Here is a 19506-nt window from a genome sequence, read left to right on the forward strand (position 1 = left end):
ATTGGGCTATACTTGGGCTACATCTGGGTGATATTTGGGCTACATTTGGGCTCTTTTGTCTCTGGTGGCCATTTTGGGAGACTGCATGTCAGAATGTTTTAATGAAATAGAAAAGGATTTGAGAAGTCACTCAAAATGTGCCCTAATTTTTCATTCTGCAGCACTAATCATACTTTCTATGGCAAAATATACCCCCTCATGTTGTTTCTTTTTAAATTAAATGTTTTAAGAGTTACCACTTTATTCCAATCAAGATGGCTTCAGGTGTGCCATACCTTTGTAATAAGTAGGACTGTTAGCGCTCTAGTTGTTCTTTAGAACACTCTAGGAGGCTGCAGTAGAACACAAAGGAATCAACTGACAGTCTCTGTCCTTGTTGGATGTACATATTTTACTGAGAAAGGCAGACTTCATTTTCACATGACTGAGAAAGATAATTTGAATTTACAGAAAATATGCTTTCAGTTTAGCTTATAGACCCCCTTCCAAACCACTGTGGGAAAATAATGAGATATTAGTTTTCTTTCAAACAATATTCATGATATCACAGCAGAAGGTTTTTTCACATGGTAAAATTACCTTAGAACCCACCACAATTCCTAAAACGAGTATGGTACCATCAACAAATGATTTATAATGTAACTAAAGTCCTAAAACCCTCTATTAACTACAATGCTTTTTAATGAGGTGCTATCATGTATATTGGTCCCAAGATGGCTGCCAACACTTCTTGGATGAAGTGCTGACAGCCAATCAGATCAGATGTGTGGTTAGGCTCCGCCCAGATATATATCTTTTTTTGAACCTAAATTACTCAAAATCCACTGGAGCACATATATTTAGACCTAGCAAAGGCACATCGGGCTAACAGTCCCTACAATTTTGCCAAGTTTTGTGCAAATCCATTCAGCCGTTCGAGCTAAAAGTGAGGCCAACCGCCCTATGGAAATTAACATGGGAAAAACGCGTTTTGGGACCCCCCTTTTTTCTCGGCCCCCCCTTGATGAAACCCCCCCAAATTGTCAGGGGCTGCTCAGAAACAAAATGTTCCATTTTCCTGAAAATTTCAGCCAATTCCGTCCACAAACGCCAAAGTTATTAGACATAGAATTTTCAAAAATCCCATAGAGAAAAAATCCTAACTATATATACCTACTGGCGACCGCCAGTAGGTAATATATATATATATATATATATATATATATATATATATATATATATATATATATATATGTGTGTGTGTGTGTGTGTGTGTGTGTGTGTGTGTGTGTGTGTATATGTAAATATACACACATAAATTATTATATTATATATGTATATATACAAGTATGAATATGGAAATATATGTCTATATAGAGAGAGACATATATGCATATATATGTCTATATATATATATATATATATATATATGTATATATATATAAACACACACATATACTGAAAAAACAGAGGTAATAGGGACATTATAGTTAGGCTTACATTTCACTCATACAAAACCAGAGGAATTCAGCAGTTACAGTTACCTTAACTAACTATAACCTACGCCCCCGCATTTCACTGCTTATGACCTCACACATTACATTACTCGTGACATGGTCAGTGATATCACTGATGACATCTCAAATGACATCACTGATGACATCATCCCATGGCTGTAAGTGTTCCATAAATGTTTCTGAGACTTAAAGATATGTACTAAGCTACAGCTTAAGATAAACTACTATTCTTTCTGTACTAGTAATTAGCCATGCTATTTCTAACATATCTCATCTAAGTGACTGTATGTATCAGTGTATGAGTGGATGACTGAGTGGCTGTATTGGAGAGTGATTGGCTGTGTGAGTGGCTGTATGGCTGAGTTAGTGGCAGTGTGAGTGTTTGTGTAGTTGTGTGAATGGTTGTATGGGTGACTGGGTGGCTATGAGAGTGGCTGTATGGGTGAGGGGGTGGATGTGTGATTTTCTGTATAGGTCATTGAGTGGGTGTGTGAGTGGTTGTATGGATGTGTGAATGGGTATGTAAATAGTTTTGTGGGTATGTGATTGGTTGTATGGATGGGTGAGTGAGTGAGTGAGTGAGTGAGTGAGTGAGTGAGTGAGTGAGTGAGTGAGTGAGTGAGTGAGTGAGTGAGTGAGTGAGTGAGTGATTGAGTGCAAGTGTCAGTGGCTGCATGGGTAAGTGAGTGGGTATGTGAGTAACTGTATTGGTGGGCGAGTGGCTGTGTGAGTTTATGTATGGGTGATTGAGTGGGTGGCTGAAAGGTTGTATGAGTGGGCATGTAAGTGTATGTATGTCTGTATGATTAGATTTGTTAGTGGCTGTATTGGTGAGTTAGTGGGTGCATGAGTGGCTAATTTGTGGGTGTGTGAGTGATTGTATGGATGTATGAATGGGTATGGAAGTGGTTCTGTGGGTATGTTTGAGGTTCCATGGGTGAGTGAGTGACCGTATCAGTGGCTGTATGGGTAAGTGAGTCAATGTGAGTAGCTGTTTTGGTGAGTGAGTGGCAGCATGAGTAACTGTATGGGTGATTGTATGAGGTGTGTGGGTACCTATATGGTTGAGTAAGTGGCTGTGTGTTTCTGTATGGGAGATTGAGTGGGTGTATGAGTGACTGTCTGTAGGTGTATATGAGTGGGTATGTAAGTGTGTGTATGTCTGTACGACTGGGTGTGTGAGTGGGTGTATTGGTGAGTGAGTGGGTGAGTGGGTGCATGAGTGGCTGTAGGTATGAATGGCTGTATGAGTGAGTGGATGTGTGAGTGGCTCTATGGATGAGTGATTGGTTGTGTGAGTTCTGGTATGAGTTTGTGAATGGGTATGTGAGGAGGTGAGTGGGAGTGGGTGCATGAGAGATTTTGAGGGTTGAGTGGGTATGTGAGTATCATCAGTGATGTAATCAGTGATATCATGTATGATGGCATTAGTGATGCCATCAGTGATGTCACTGACCATGTCATGAGTGATGTAATATGTGAGGCCATAAACAGTATGTTGCAGGGGCCTAAGTTATAGCTAGCTCAGGTAACTATAACTGCTTAATCTCTCTGGTTTTGTACAAGTGAAATATAAGCCTAACAAAGACGTCCCTGTAACCTTTGTTTCTTTCAGTGAATTTCTAAGGTTTTTTTTATTTTATTTTCTAACTATAACGTCCCTGTAACCATTGGTTTTTTTCATTGAATTCCTAAGGTTTTTATTATTCTATTTCCTAACTATAACATACCTGTATGTTTTGATTTTTTCAGTGAATTTCTTCATTTAAAAAAACATCCAAACTGTAAACTCTAAAATTTGAGAATGGGTGTGTGATTGGCTGTATAGAACAGTGACTGGATGTATGAGTAGCTGTATGGCTCTGTGAGTGGGTATATGAGTGGCCTTTTGGGTCTGTGTGTGGAACTGTGAATGGCGATAGTGGGTGTTTCAGTGGCATCAGTGGCTGAGTGGGTCTGTGAGTGGGAGTATGAGTCTCCTTGTGGGTCTATGATTGGGATTCTGAATGGTGCTATGGGTCTGCGAGTGGGTGTGTTGGTCTGTGAGTGGTTGTGTAGTGCCTGTACATGCCTGTGAGTGGGTGTTAGAATACTGATATGGGTCTGTCCTTGGGTGTGTGAGTGCTACTATGGGTCTGTGAGTACATCTGTTTGAGTGGGTGCATGAGTGTGAGTAACTGTGACATTGGATAAATGAATCTCTGAGTGAATCTGTGAGCGGCTGCATAATGTCTGAGTGGGTCTGCGAGTGGATGCAAGAGTCTCTGAGTTGGATTCTGAATAGATGTGTGAGTGTCTTAGTAGGTCTGTGGCTGGGTGCATGAGAATTTGAGTGGGTCTGTGAGTGGGTGCATGAGTCTCAGAGTAGGTCTGTGAGTGTGTACGCGAGTCTCTAAGTGAGTGTGTGATTGTCTGAATCAGTCTGTGAGTAGCTGCCTGAGCCTCTCACTGGGTAAGTGAGTAGGTTTCCTGAGTGGGACTTTGAGTGGGTACATGAGTCTCTGAGGGGGTCTGTAAATGGGTATGTGAGTGTCTGACTGGGTTTGTAAGTGGGTGCATGAGAGTATGAGTGGGTCTGTGAGTAGATGCTTGAGTGCCTGAGTGGGTCTGTGAGTGGGTTATGGGTGTCTGAGTGGGTCTGTGAGTGAATGCACGAGTGTCTGAGTAATTCTGCCAGTGTGTGTATGATTGTATGAGTGGGTGCATGTGTCTCTTAGTGGGCCTGTGAGTGAGTGGGTGAGTCTCTGAGTGGGTCTGTGTGTGTGTGTATGAGTCTCTGAGTGGGTGCATAAACCTCAGATTGGGTGAGTGTGTGGGTACATGAGTAACTGAGTGGGTCTCTGAGTAGGTACGTGAACATTTGACTGGGTGAGCTGGTGCATGACTGTATGAGTGGGTCTGTGAGTGGGTGCATGAATTTCTGAGTGGGTTTGTGAGTGGATGCATGAGAAAATACTTGTGTCTGTGAGTGGGTGTGTGAGTCTATAAGTGGGTCTGTGAGTGGGTGCATGAGTCTCTGAGTACATCTATGAGGAATCAATTTACATCTATGAGTACTCTGAGTGGATGAGTGAGTGGGTTCATGAGTCTAAGAGTGGGTCTGTAAGTGGGTGTGTGAGTGCCTATGTGACACTGAGGGTAGGTGTATAAACATATATATTTGTAAAACTTTTTTCAGTGATATTTCTGAATTAATTACGGCAAATTTGTCACAATGTTGCATGGGGCCACACTGACAGTAGGGATGAATTTGTGAAGATCATGAGGAAAAGAAGGAAAATAAAAAAATGTTCTTTGACATATTATACTTATAAGGGGTTCCTCAAAAACCTCTATATTCCTCTCATGGGGCCAGGGTACTTCCAACCTGACCCCTTATGCCACTTTCTACCATTTGGTTTGAGCCCTGGGGACTGTTCCGATGAGGTATAATGGCAGTCACAACTCTCGGCTCAATTTGCGGCCAGCCAATCATGGCATTCCTGTTGACTTGTGCATTCGCAATTCATCGTCAAATCGTCATGAATTAGCCACAATCTCATATATACAAAATTGTATTTCCTCAAATTTCTCAACAGCAACAGAACCGATTCACACCAGATAACTGAAACCGTGATCTGCGAACCAAAATCTACCTTCCTGCAAAATTTTATGTAATTATGTCTAGCAGTTCGGGCTGTAGTTGTGTTGAAAGCTCCTTTGGAAAATACACTTTTTTTTACTCCCCACTTTTTCTCCGCCCCCGCTTGACGTATCACCCCAAAACTTTCCAAGCACAACAAAACTTACTGTGGTATTTTATTTTGAAATTTTTGTGAAGATTCGTCATACTACGCCAAAGATATAGGCACTTCAAAAAATGCTATTTCTATGGAAACATGGTCCTCACCATAACTACCTACTGGCAACGCCATTCCGTAATATGTGTGTGGATAGATAGATAGATAGATAGATAGATAGATAGATAGATAGATAGATAGATAGATAGATAGATAGATAGATAGATAGATAGATAGATAGATAGATAGATAGATAGATAGACAGACAGATAGATAGATAGACAGACAGACAGACAGACAGACCACATCCTCTGTGGCCCACATTAAGGTAGACATGAAGGAGGGCATGACCCCCTACACAAACCTGAAAAGGTCCCAGTTACCCCTTTCTCCAGGTCTAAATACAAAATAAAGGGGAGAGAACACAAGGACATGAGGGTCCTCCCCTGAACCTCAAAAGTCTCTGGGAACTCCATCGCAAACGGATGATAATTGTTAAAGGGGATAGGGGTGTGCGGCCTCCCTTACCAAGCCTTAAAAAGCTTTGGGGACCCCATCCCCCTGGATAGACGCAGTTTCCCTATCCACAAGAGCTGCATGTGCTATTCACCACACTGTGCTGTGCCCTGGGCTCGAGTCGGGGCACCACGCGGGTGGATGGCGTCCCCCCACTTATTTTACCGGGTGGATGCCATCCCCCCTGCCAAACAGCTGGACTTTACTCTTTGGCCTCTCTGGGACAAGACTTCTCAGATGCAAGCGCATCTAAGGTGTGAGCGAGGGGAGGCAATGAGCCCGATGGTGCAAGCCACCTTTTGTGACGTCACTTCCTGTCGTGAAGTCCCTTCCGGTGACAGCGTCCCCCCAGCTTCTTTTTTTAGGACGTGTGCCCTGGCTGTGCCTCTAATCACATTGTGTTGTACCTGTCGTCATAATGTGTCACGCCTCACTTTATACTCTGCAAGGCTTTTATCAACTGTGCTGAGGCCACTCCTATTTTAAAGGATGAAACCCTTTTGATAATGCAAACACCTAGTAAATAACTCAGGTTTTTAGTCCTAGCTAAGATTACCATGATATAATATATGATATTATGGCAAAAGGCCCTACCCTCCGTGTAGGTCGCTTCCCCACCGCTGCAGCGCCACCTGTGCCTGTGACCTCCTCCTGCCAGCCGCTTGTTCTGCTGCCTCACTCCTCGGGTAACCTGCTGCGGACTTCCCGCCTTGCTCCGCTCCGGGTCCCCTCCTGGGAGACCCTCCCTGTGTGTCTGCTGCCCCTCTTCATTTTTGTCCCCCCGTGTGCCAGTGCCTGCTGCCCTTTTTCATTTCTGTACCCCCGTGTGCCTGTCGCCCCTGTTTCCCTTTACTCTTTACCTCTCACTCCGCTACTCCGTTTCCCGCCGTGGACTCCCGTGCGGCCCGCCCCCCCCATGCCCATTGGCTGTCCTGCCCTCCCGCCTCCCAGCTGACCCCTCCCATTTAATGGTGGCCGCGCCGCTGGGGCGCCCAAGGCAAGCCCGTCTACGCCCACCCGCGCCTGGACCGCGCCCAGCGCCAGAAACCCTGGCCCCCACCAGATCCAGAGGACGCGACTGAGATACGACTCCGCGGCCCTCCATGCACTCAACACCGAACGACAACCCACCTGCTACCGAGCCACCCCGAAGCGCACCCACGGAGCCTTCACCTGTCAAGCCTGCAAATTCACCTGCCTCCGAACCTGCCCAACACCCTCCAAACCCCGCAACAACAACCACCTCAAGTGCATCCTCCTCAACACCCGCTCCGTCCACAAGCACGCCATCGAACTGTGGGACCTCCTCGACACAACAGCACCAGACGTCGCCTTCCTCACGGAAACCTGGATGAACGCCTCCTCGGCCCCCGACATCACCACAGCGATCCGGGACGGCTACAAGATCACCCGGAAGGCCCGCGTAAACCAAACTAGAGGAGGAATCGCCATCGTCCACAAGAACATCATCGACATCACAACCGCCACCGAAGACACGCTCCTCGCTGCCGAACACCTACACTTCCAGATTCACACCGACCCCAACACCACCACCCTCAGAGCAACGCTCATCTACAGACCCCCGGGACCACGCAAACAATTCAGCGAAATCATCGCCGACTTCATCAGCCCGCACGCCCTAGCCTCACCAGAATACATTCTCTTAGGAGACCTGAACTTCCACCTGGAGAAAAACAGCGACAACAACACCACCACCCTGCTCGACAACCTGGCCAAACTCAGACTCAAACAACTGGTTGACACACCCACCCACCTCGCCGGTCACACGCTCGACCCCATCTTCTCCGCCAACAACCACGTCTCCTTCAGCCACTCCACAGAACTACACTGGACCGACCACAGATGTATCCACTTTACCTTCAAAAAGAACACATCCCACCACCGCACACGACAGATCCCCCGCAGATGCTGAAGCAAAATCACCACAGACCAACTGCTCTCATCACTAAGCCAGAACCCACCAGCCAACACCAACGACGCAGCCCGTAACCTCGCACAGTGGATCACCAACTGCGCCGACGACCTCGCGCCACTGAAGAACCCCCCAGGTCTGACCTGCAACAGGAAAACCCCATGGTTCACAGATGCACTTAAAGAATCCAAGAAATCCTGTCGAACCCTTGAAAAAACCTGGCGCCACGAACGAACCACAGAGAACATGACAGCCCTCAAGAACGCCACCCGCGAGCACCACCAGCTTATCCGAACCACCAAAAGGTCATCATTCAAAGAGCGACTAGACAACAACACCCGCAACAGCAAGGAGCTCTTCAGCATCGTCAAAGAGCTCTCCAACCCCAGCGCCAGCAACAACAACGTCACGCCATCACAAGAACTCTGCAACTCCCTCGCCACGTTCTTCCACCGCAAGATCGCAGATATACACGACAGCATTGGACCCAGACTCCGCCTGCAGCCACCAAACCAGCGACCCCCACCTCCACCCTCAGCGACTGGACCCCTACCAGCACTGAAGACACAACCAGCGTCATGAACTCCATCCACTCCGGCTCCCCCTCCGACCCTTGCCCCCATCATATCTTCAACAAAGCCAACACCATCATTGCACCCCATCTCCAGAACGTCATAAACAGCTCGTTCACGTCAGCTGCCTTCCCCGAGAGCTGGAAACACGCAGAAATCAACGCCCTTCTGAAGAAACCCACAGCAGACCCCAAAAACCTCAAGAACTTCCGCCCCATCTCTCTACTACGCTTCCCGGCCAAAGTCATCGAGAAGACCGTAAACAAACAGCTGACTGCTTTCCTCGAGGCTAACAACCTGCTCGACCCGTCCCAGTCTGGATTTCAAGCCAGCCACAGCACCGAGACTGCCCTCATCGCAGCCACCGACAACATCAAGACCATGATGGACAACGGAGAAACAACCGCCCTCATCCTCCTGGACCTCTCGGCAGCCTTCGATACCGTCTGCCACCGCACCCTAATAACCCGCCTCTTCAACACCGGGATCCAAGGAAAGGCCCTGGACTGGATAACCTTGTTCCTCTCCAACAGAACCCAGAGAGTTCGCCACCCTCCCTTCCGATCAGAGGCCACCAGGATCATCTGCGGCGTACCCCAGGGCTCCTCGCTCAGCCCAACCCTCTTCAACATCTACATGAGCCCCCTCGCCGCCATCGCACGCAAACACAACATCAACATCATCTCCTACGCCGACGACACCCAGCTGATACTCTCCCTCACCAAAGACCCAACGACCGCCGAAACCAACCTCCAGGAAGGAATGAAAGACGTCGCAGAATGGATGAGACTCAGCCCTCACGATGACCAAGCAAGTCAACGCTGTCTCGTCCTCCAGCTTCAACACCTGCGCATGCTCTGAAAAATCTTCAGATGGATCCCCACCGAAACCAGAAAGACCGTCACCCAGGCCCTCGTCACCAGCCGACTAGACTACGGAAACGCCCTATATGCAGAAACCACTGCCAAACTTCAGAACCGACTACAACGCATACAAAACGCCTCCGCACGAATCATCCTCGACATCCCCCGCCACAGCCACATATCCGCCCACCTGAGAAACCTGCACTGGCTCCCCGTCAACAAGAGGATCACGTTCAGGCTCCTCACCCACGCACACAAAGCACTCCACGACATAGGACCCGAATACCTCAACAACCGCCTCTCGTTCTACACTCCCACACGCCAACTCCGCTCCTCCAGCCTCGTCCTCGCCACCATCCCACGGATTCGCAGAACCACCACAGGAGGAAGATCATTTTCCTACCTAGCAACCAAAACATGGAACTCCCTCCCCACACACCTAGGAACGACCCTGGACCATCTCACCTTCAGGAAACACCTCAAGACCTGGCTCTTCGAGCAGTAGCAGCAGCAAGTCCTGGCTCTCGAACAGTAGCAGCCCCCCCCCCCCTTTGTCAGCGCCTTGAGACCCTCACGGGTGAGTAGCGCGCTCTATAAATGCTCTGATTGATTGATTGAAAAGGCAGAACCCTTCTATTTATTTTTTACTTTGCTGGAACGTTGCCTAAAAGTAACGCTTTGCGTCAAGGGGGCATACCATGGACGGTGCATGGGCATTCCAATGAAACCACCCATGGATTTTGATTCAAAGCCCTATCTAACAATAGTAAACAAGGTTTTGCACCAAAAAAATAGTGCCTATTGAGAGCGGCATTTATTTGGCGAAATGGTTTTACTTCTCCAAACCTTTCTTACTTTGTATGGGTGCTGCATTGTACTGTACATATTCAAAGTGGGAAATGTTTTTGTAAGTTTTCTATGGATAGTGTTTGTACTGGAAGGGTACCCTTTAAGTACAAAACCTATACTAGACATCACGCACAAACCTTTTCAATATCTTGCAAGGTGTATGTGTGGCACTAAGCAACCTAATTGTGCGTTAGCGTTAGGAAGAGAGCAGGTCAGTGCCATTTCTTGGAAGAGCTTTGAATGCTGTCCTACAACACTTTCGTTTTTAGAAAAAGGAACCCCAAAATGTTTGAAAAACCACCTCTCAGACACCAGCATACAGTACAGGCCTCTTGACATTCATGCATTAATTTGTTGTGTCACCCCTCACCCCCCACTTTTTTCTTGCTATCCTAAACTTCACATTGCACTGTTCTGTCACACACTAGTTATACCCCACATTTCATAATGCTGTGCCCCGCACCACATTAAGAAGTTCCTCATTACTACATGCTATGCCCTGCATCACCCTACAGATGTGCTCTACCTCACACAATGTTATGCTCCACGTCAAGTTAATCCATGCCCCCACATCATGAAGTGTGGTGCCCTATATTACTTTATAGTGGTGCCACCCCAATACAAAACATTGTTCTTTAATATATTTTTATTTGGCAAATGTTGCCATATAAAAAGTGCCACAATACACCATACAATTAAAAGGCCAGTTATACAAACAGCACAATACAAAATAGCACTACTAAACGTTATGCCACAGATATACCCGTGCATCACTGTATTATATGTACCACAGTGAACTAGGTTGCACGCCATAAAACACTACAGTATTTAATTCACACTACAGTTTTACAAAACCTCACACTGTGCAGCAACTCATAGCACATTATGGCTGTACCCATTCTTACTGTGCTGTTCCACATATAACACTATTCTTGTTTCCATTCCAACTGCACCCAGAAGAACACGCTAGATAAAACATGCATATGTGTCCAACACAGTCCAGATATGCCTATATTTGGCCATCCTGATGCTTCCTGAATTTCTTCAAAAGGGGTGACAGGAAAGAAACTACTGTGTAATACAGTCATTAACAACCATCACTTTAATTATTCCAGCAAAAATATTGTAAAAAAAAAACACAAGAAGGGTGCTACATAACAATAGTGAGGTGAGAGCACAGTGTTCAAATGCAAACAAAGGTGTGGAAGTAGTGAGAGTGCAATCACACTAGTACAAATACATGGTTTTGACTAGCTTATTTGGTTAGGTCAGAAGTCGGGGTTAAATTACATCTATGTGTTCTCAGTTACCTGTATTTTTCTAGAAAAATTGTTAAACCTTCTATTAGGCAATATTTCAACTGAACTCAAGTAATTTTAAGGGGTCTTCATCAGTACAAAATCAAGGACATTTACCATACTTATCAACAGAAAAAAGGGGGATTGAGGCTTAAGGGGCCGCACCAAGGGTCGAGTTCCTAATGTTTGTTATGATATGGGTGCAAATGGTCTGGGATACAACCCCCTAGATCCCAACATAGAACAAATAAAAATTTGTTCTGTACATCAAATTTCACAAATTGACCTCGCACACCAAAAACTGTGTAATAAACACGATATTAGTGCTTAATAAACATTTGTATTGTAACAAAGATAGAATCCAACTGTTCTCCCAAGAAATTTTCAAGTCAGTTTTCTTCGTTTTATTCTTTCTTTTATTATTCAAACACTCGCAGATAAAAATAGCCAACGCGTTTCGTCCGAAACCGGACTTCTTCAGGGCTACATTTAAAAAGATACAAAAATATATATCAGTGTGTGTATAAATACAGGAGTACGTGCACAGATAAATAAATCATACAGTTTTAGATTCAAGGAGCAATTTATAAAACACCAGACCATTTAAATATGTACAGCATACGAAAAAAGACTTGAAAAGGTGTCTTTAAATACCAGGGAGAACATGCGTTGTTACAAAACATTTTGTTGACCTAAATGTAAACTAGTATATTATATACAGAGTATTATTCGCCTAACCATGTAAAAGAGAATCATGAAAAGACAGTACCTAGTGAGTTTTGACTGGAGTACCCATTATAGTGTTTACATAACAGTTCTATCGTCATAAATGGTTTTAAATACCTTTGCGCAAACAAGAGTCTTGAAAGGACAGTACCTACTGAAATTTGACTGGAGTACACATTATAATATTTACATAACAGCTCTATAATCATAAATGGTTTTAAATACCTTTGCGCAAACAAGAATCTTGAAAGGACAGTACCTACTAAATTTTAACTGGAGTACACATTATAGTATTTGCATAACAGCTCTATAGTCAAAATGGTTTTAAATACCTTTGTGCAGTGTATTTTTATGTTACACGTCCCATCCGTCTTGGTAGGTGTCTGAGCACTAGGTTTCTATAAGTAAATATATCCATGTTTATATCTGAGAAACTGATGTGAGCACTTTGTTAAGCTATTCCACCGAACCTTAAGCTAACATTTTTGCCTCCAGCATACCAGTCATTGGCTCAGGTATTATATTGTTTTGCTTGCTATATGTGCTTGCAATGCCTTATCTAACACTTGGTCTGTGGGCTGATCCATTGGCCTGATTGACAACTGGGACTTTGGTTGAGATGTGCAACCATCTTGATCGGATTTACATATATATCTGACTATAGATGCAATGGCTATCCCAGTACATCTTGTAGTGCCTTCCCTGCAGTACCTTTCTTTGCAGTACTATAATGTGTACTCCAGTTAAAATTTAGTAGGTACTGTCCTTTCAAGATTCTTGTTTGCGCAAAGGTATTTAAAACCATTTATGATTATAGAGCTGTTATGTAAATATGACGATAGAACTGTTATGTAAACACTATAATGTGTACTCCAGTCAAAACTCACTAGGTACTGTCTTTTCATGATTCTCTTTTACATGGTTAGGCGAATAATACTCTGTATATAATATACTAGTTTACATTTAGGTCAACAAAATGTTTTGTAACAACGCATGTTCTCCCTGGTATTTAAAGACACCTTTTCAAGTCTTTTTTCGTATGCTGTACATATTTAAATGGTCTGGTGTTTTATAAATTGCTCCTTGAATCTAAAACTGTATGATTTATTTATCTGTGCACGTACTCCTGTATTTATACACACACTGATATATATTTTTGTATCTTTTTAAATGTAGCCCTTAAGAAGTCCGGTTTCGGACGAAACGCGTTGGCTATTTTTATCTGCGAGTGTTTGAATAATAAAAGAAAGAATAAAACGAAGAAAACTGACTTGAAAATTTCTTGGGAGAACAGTTGGATTCTATCTTTGTTACAATACAAATGTTTATTAAGCACTAATATCGTGTTTATTACACAGTTTTTGGTGTGCGAGGTCAATTTGTGAAATTACATTTACCATACTTTCATCAGTTCATACAAATTACGCATGACGCACTAAAGTAATTTCCACGTATTCGTTTTGAAGACATTCATGAATTATATTAGACTGTACAGCTCGTCTTGCACTTCCTCCTTTCCCCAGAACAACCTAAAGCATGTCTGAATAAGCCCAAAGGAAACATAGTTTCTTATGTTGTCTCATGCCCAGTTTCTTCAGAACATGATTGTCTACTTAACACATAACACAAAAGAACACTGCACAAACACTCAGCACATTATGCAGACCCCTCGAATCGATATATATACTTTGGATTTTGGATGCAACATATTTCCCACTACAAATCTTCCCACAGCACTCACCATCATCAATGTTTATTATTCAGCATGTGCCAGCCATATCAATAATGAGCTCTACCCTCAACGGAATAACTTAGACTGAAATCCTTGCACTATCGTGTGCCCAACACCGCACTGAAGCCATATAACTAGTTGTCAAAGCCAACCTGTATAGTAGGCTAATAAAGCAGCACAAAGAAACAGTTCGCTCAGGTTGGGCAATGGAGCACCAGGCACCACAATGGAATGCAACATATAGCAAACTCCTTTGACATGAGCATCTATATCCATATGACACACTATAGACCCGTGATATGAGTAGACACTACTTATTATTCCTATTGATTAAAAGGTACAATTTTGTAAAAGTAAACTTGGCTGACCAAACTTGTCTAACTGAACACAATGACACCAAAAGCAATAAGGGACCATAGAAATGGGAGCAATATACTATATAACGGTTCATGGCACTATGCTGTGCCTCACACCATACTATTGATGTCTGACATTACACAAGAGATGTGCCCCACATCAGGCGGGCACACATTTAATGTAGCCTTGTGTGATGTGACTGTAATGGTGGCCTTCCTCAGTGAATCGGCGGATGTCTCTTGCATTTATGCACACCGTCTCACATCTTGTATCGGGTAACACCCATATCCCACACCACTACTTAATTTGAGCAGGTACCCTGTTCAGACAGCACTTAATTGTCAACACCTGCACTTATGACAGCCTGCCACATGGTGGCACTGTAGGTGTAATTTAGTTCTGTTCATTCTTTCAGTATATATTAACAATGACTAATACCTGCCTCACGAGCTATTCTTGTAGCTTCGGGGGACTGGAGTAGCCTAAATTGCCACACTTGTAGGAGTGTGGTGGTTAGTTATTGTGTTGGGAGCGCAATTGGAAGCGCTGGCTTTGGCAATGGGTGGTGCAAGCGGCAGTGGCATCCTAGTGAGGACTTATTTTGTTATAAATTAAACACTGCTGCCACCCGCAACAACACTTCAAGACTGCACACCCCCTTTGCTTCATCGTGCACCTGGCCATTAAAGGAACGTAATGAAACGATATTCCGGTTTCTACGATGGCTTTGCGAACTGCGTCCTCTTTAAACATGTCCACCTGTTTTTTTATTTTTTATTTTAAACAGGTCTGTGTCAGACGGAGCGGGCTCCCTGCGCGCTGCGCGTTTGTAGCGAATGTTAGATTTTGAAGGCAGCTCTTCATTACGGAAGCCGTGTAGGACTGGCGTTCAAGAAGGTACTTAACCCCAGACATCCCGGGATCTTACGCGTGTATCCGAGCGGAGTTATTGAACGGCTGTGCACGACCCCCCTCCCTCCTCCTCCCAGGAGTTTCTGGGTGACTTGCGTTTGTTTGCACCCCATGCTGGCTCCCACACACCTTGCAGCTTTGCCTTCGGAGCTGGGAGTGACTGCACCACGGGTTCCAATTGTGGGGGATATTGAGTCTGGGTGGAAGGCTCCCATTACCGCCGTCAGTCTCCGGGACTCCTGCTATAAATAGCCGCGTCCGCGGCGAGCGGGCGGGCAGTTTGCTGTGTGAGGAGAGGCGCCCCTGGAGCGGCCCGTCAACGGCAGAACTGGTGAGGCTTGCCAGCCTTAATCTAACAGGAGCCAAGACGCGTCAAGACCCACACTACAGCAGCCTTAAACAGACTCTGCCACACACACAATCTTAAAGAACCCCGTGCCAGCTCCCGTGACGCACAGTCACGCATGTTTGCGCAAGCATACTACTACTAAATCTAGCAATAATGACCACAATAATAAAGCTGCGAATTGTATATGACACCTCATAATGCGGTACTGGCATCTCGAAATATAGAACAGACTTTGGCATTACAGAATGTAAAAGTATTCAATGTATCGTTCTCGAGAGGATAAAACACGGAATTGACTATCTATCTATCTATCTATCTATCTATCTATCTATCTATCTATCTATCTATCTATCTATCTATCTATCTATCTATCTATCTATCTGTCTGTCTGTCTGTCTGTCTGTCTGTCTGCCTGTCTGTGTATCTATCTATCTGTTTATCTATCTATCAATCAATCTATCTACCTATCTATTCACTTCACTACAATGTGCTGCACTCTGCCTGCCCAATGTGCAAGGGCGGAATGGAGGTGTCCTGGGACGGTGGAAGATGCCAGCCCTCTCAAGGTGACGGGGCCACACTAACAAAGAGGTTCTCTCGCTGTGAAGAGCGGCCTTCGAGGCTCTGAACTCTTCTGAAAATGTCTGTGTGTTTTTTAATAGGGACAAACATATTGTCCGCCGGCGCTGGGGCTGCGGCCCGGGGCAGGGAGCCCAGGGCTGCGGCCACCCTCACAATATAAAGCCCTGACACCAGCCCTGGCCCCTGCGGCCTCTGCGGCCAGAGAGCGGCCCGGGGCAGTCACGCTGCAGACAGGGGCATTTACTGGGGAAGAAAGTGACGGCCCCACAAAAGCCCCCTCTGTGGCGCCCTCAACAAAACCTGTCACATCTCTACTTCTGCCTGAAAAGAGGCCGTGCCCCCTTCTGATCTCCGCAGCACTATGCGATGCCTCTGTGAGAAACAGGAGTGTGTGTTGGGGGGTGGGGGGACACCAGCCGCGTCAACAGCACAATGCACGCAGGCTTACCCCCACGGTGCTGTATGCAAGCCAGGCAGCCTTAACTAGAAATACTTGCATAGAGATCTGAGAGACAAATGTAACATATACATCCATATACAAACGTGTGTCCATAAGTAGACAGAGACATATATATGCAATAGATGCCGATAAGACAGACAGACAGACAGACAGACAGACAGATAGATAGATAGATAGATAGATAGATAGATAGATAGATAGATAGATAGATAGATAGATAGATAGATAGATAGATAGATAGATAGATAGATAGATAGATAGATAGATAGATATCTTTTGAAAAAGTAAGGGCGACCAAGACAGGAGGTGTAGGACAGAGCTGCCCGTGAGGACTCACCTTTCAGGGTACCTCAGGTACTTGGTAAATATAAGTTTTGCATGGGTAACCCGCACCGGAGGGAAGCGCACCGTGTGTTTCGCGACTAAAAACCGTTGAGAGGAGCCTTGGGCTTTTTAATCAGCATGCACCTGCACCCGGCCATGTTAACTAAACTTTGAAGCGGTCCTCGCCATTAAAGAAGCGGCCGGTGTGGTGTGCTCACGGGGGGCTGTGTAGTGTGCACACACGGGACGGGATCCTCGCAAACGGTACCGCCTTCTTTATTAGAGGGTGCCTTTCTTCTCGGTGCTGTGTGTCTCTTAACGTTTAGCACTGAGAGGCCTTCTCCGGTAGAACGCCACAACCCCCTCCACCAATAAAGTGTTTTCTTTGTAGTTGTCTGACATAATTAAAGATGTTGTAGGGTCGGACATAAGTGTGGAGATCTAAGGGGGGGAAACCCGTAGCACTGCTGTAAAATATGCAAAAAGACTTTAAGGGTGTCCAAAGCGCCGTATAGGAAGCGGTGGGCACCCTCCGTGCAGAAGGGAGAGCGCGCGCCTGGAGGGTGCACTTGTACCTGCAGCCCACCCGCACGTCCATAATCTCATGTCTGCGGGGGGTGGGGGTGGGGGGGATGCGGGGGAACACAAACACATGGGTGTATATGCCCCTGGCAGTACCCGACTTGCGTCTGAATGGTGCCACCCCTACAGTTGGGTACAGAGGGGCACACATCTCAGACACCTGTCTGAAAGGGGCGCCGCCTACTCAGGGATGGACACGTCTCAGAAAGCGCCCTCGCGTGTCTGCGGGGGGCGGGGACGTGGCACACGGAGGTGTAATTGTCTCAGACGCCTCAGCTCGCCTACCTGGGACAGGTACCCTTGAATACAGACACCCTGGCCTCTCTCCTGTGGGCCGTGTACCATAGAGGTGAACATGACGCGCTTCTCTCTCCAGCCTACAGGGGCCATGTGCGTGCCATGTTGCAGAACAAATCTACACGTCTCACAATGTCAGGCAACCCACGGAGCTGGGAGCAGTACAGTGGTACATAGAAGTGTATATTTCTCAGACAGAGCCCTGTTCTGTCTGCAGAAGGGAGTGTGTGTGTGGGGGGGGGGGGGGGGCAGCAGAGGTACAAGGGTGGACATGTCTCACTATACTAAACATAGCCCCTCTTCACCGGCCACCCGGGACTCGCCGACATTTGTGCAGGTGCAGGGGACCCCCGCTAGGGTGCAGTGCGCCCTCGCTGCACAATAATGGTGAACCGTCACGGAGCGCAGCCGCTCATACGTCAGAGCTGTGCAGATAACCGTGTCAGACACCTGCGTCACCAGAGGGAGCCTCGACGCCAGCTCGGCGCGGCCTTCTGCGCAGTGCGCGCCAAAACCGCGCCTGCCTGCCTGCAACAGCTGCTGGGCGCTAGGGAGTAATACTAATAACAGTAATGTCATTGCTGTGATTGTTAATAATGCTGTTATTATAATATAAAGCGCTTGAAAGCACGCATCAGTTATTCCTATGCACTTTAGAAGACTTGTACATAAATACCCCGCTCTTCCTCTCCGGCTTCCGGGAGTGAATGGCTGCAGCTAAATATGGCGTGCCCGGCCCCTGCCCTCAGCTCACAGTGAGAGCCCTAGGATAGCCCACTGTCTCCTGGCGCATGCGCCGTGCTTACTCCATGTTTGTGACAATAGATGTCCCTGAGGTGAATGCTGCGACTCTGACGTCCTATTGCAGTAAGCCTGATGCAAAGAAGGCGTGATCTGGTTAGTAGCGCCACGTTTGTTTCTCTCCTCAGTGATGAGGCGCTACTTGAGTAATAGACGTGCCAGGTGTCATAAGACATAACTTTTTTATCACTGAATGGGATACTGCAAATGAAATTGTTGTATGTGTTTGTGTAAATGTACATGTAATACTGTGTAAACAGCGGCATCTGGTAATGCAGGCTCGGCGGGCGCTGTTTTTAGGGTTCTCGTCTCAGTATAATGGGATAATACCTTCAGAAGGAGCGCTCATTATGTACCTATCCTGCCCCTGTTCTTATATTAAAGGTTTGGACAACGAATCATTTTCGATCAAATATATTCCAATTCCAAAGTTTCACGACGGGTGGACGCGATTAGAGGTCGGCTGAAGTAACAGCAGGGCGCGCCCCCAGTGAGAGCACACTCCCGGGTGCAGCCAACGGAGGTGTGGGTTACTGGCAATGAAATATTACCGGAAAATCCGCGAAGTGGCCCAAACGTCTGCTTCTAACAGCTTAGAATACCTGGGAAATTCCCACTGGGCACTAAAATATCAATATTCTAAAAATAATTGTCTGTATATATATATATATATATATATATATATATATATATATATATATATATATATATATATATATCGTATCACTGTTCCCGTCAGGAAACACCGCTTTCAGTGTAGGGGGTGCCCTGACCACCACAAGGATGGACTCGTGTATATACTCAAACAGCTCCTAATGAAGGTCGCGCTCTCTCAAGCAGATTTCTTGCAGCACCAACAGACGCGTTTCAGCCACTTGGCCTTCCTCAATATCAAATTGAAAACCAGCTTGAGAGTGCGCGATGTTCCTTTGGAGGTGTTTGAATATGAATATATATATATATATACACATACGACGCTGCCTTCACTCTATTTTATCAATTTTAGGTGCATGCGGGGATCCAACCGAGGCCACTGCGTACGAGGTTATCAACAAAAATAAATGCGGTTGTATTAGAA

The sequence above is a fragment of the Lissotriton vulgaris genome, chromosome 3_1, assembly GCF_964263255.1.
Source record: "Lissotriton vulgaris chromosome 3_1, aLisVul1.2, whole genome shotgun sequence".
In the NCBI taxonomy this organism is placed as follows: domain Eukaryota; kingdom Metazoa; phylum Chordata; class Amphibia; order Caudata; family Salamandridae; genus Lissotriton; species Lissotriton vulgaris.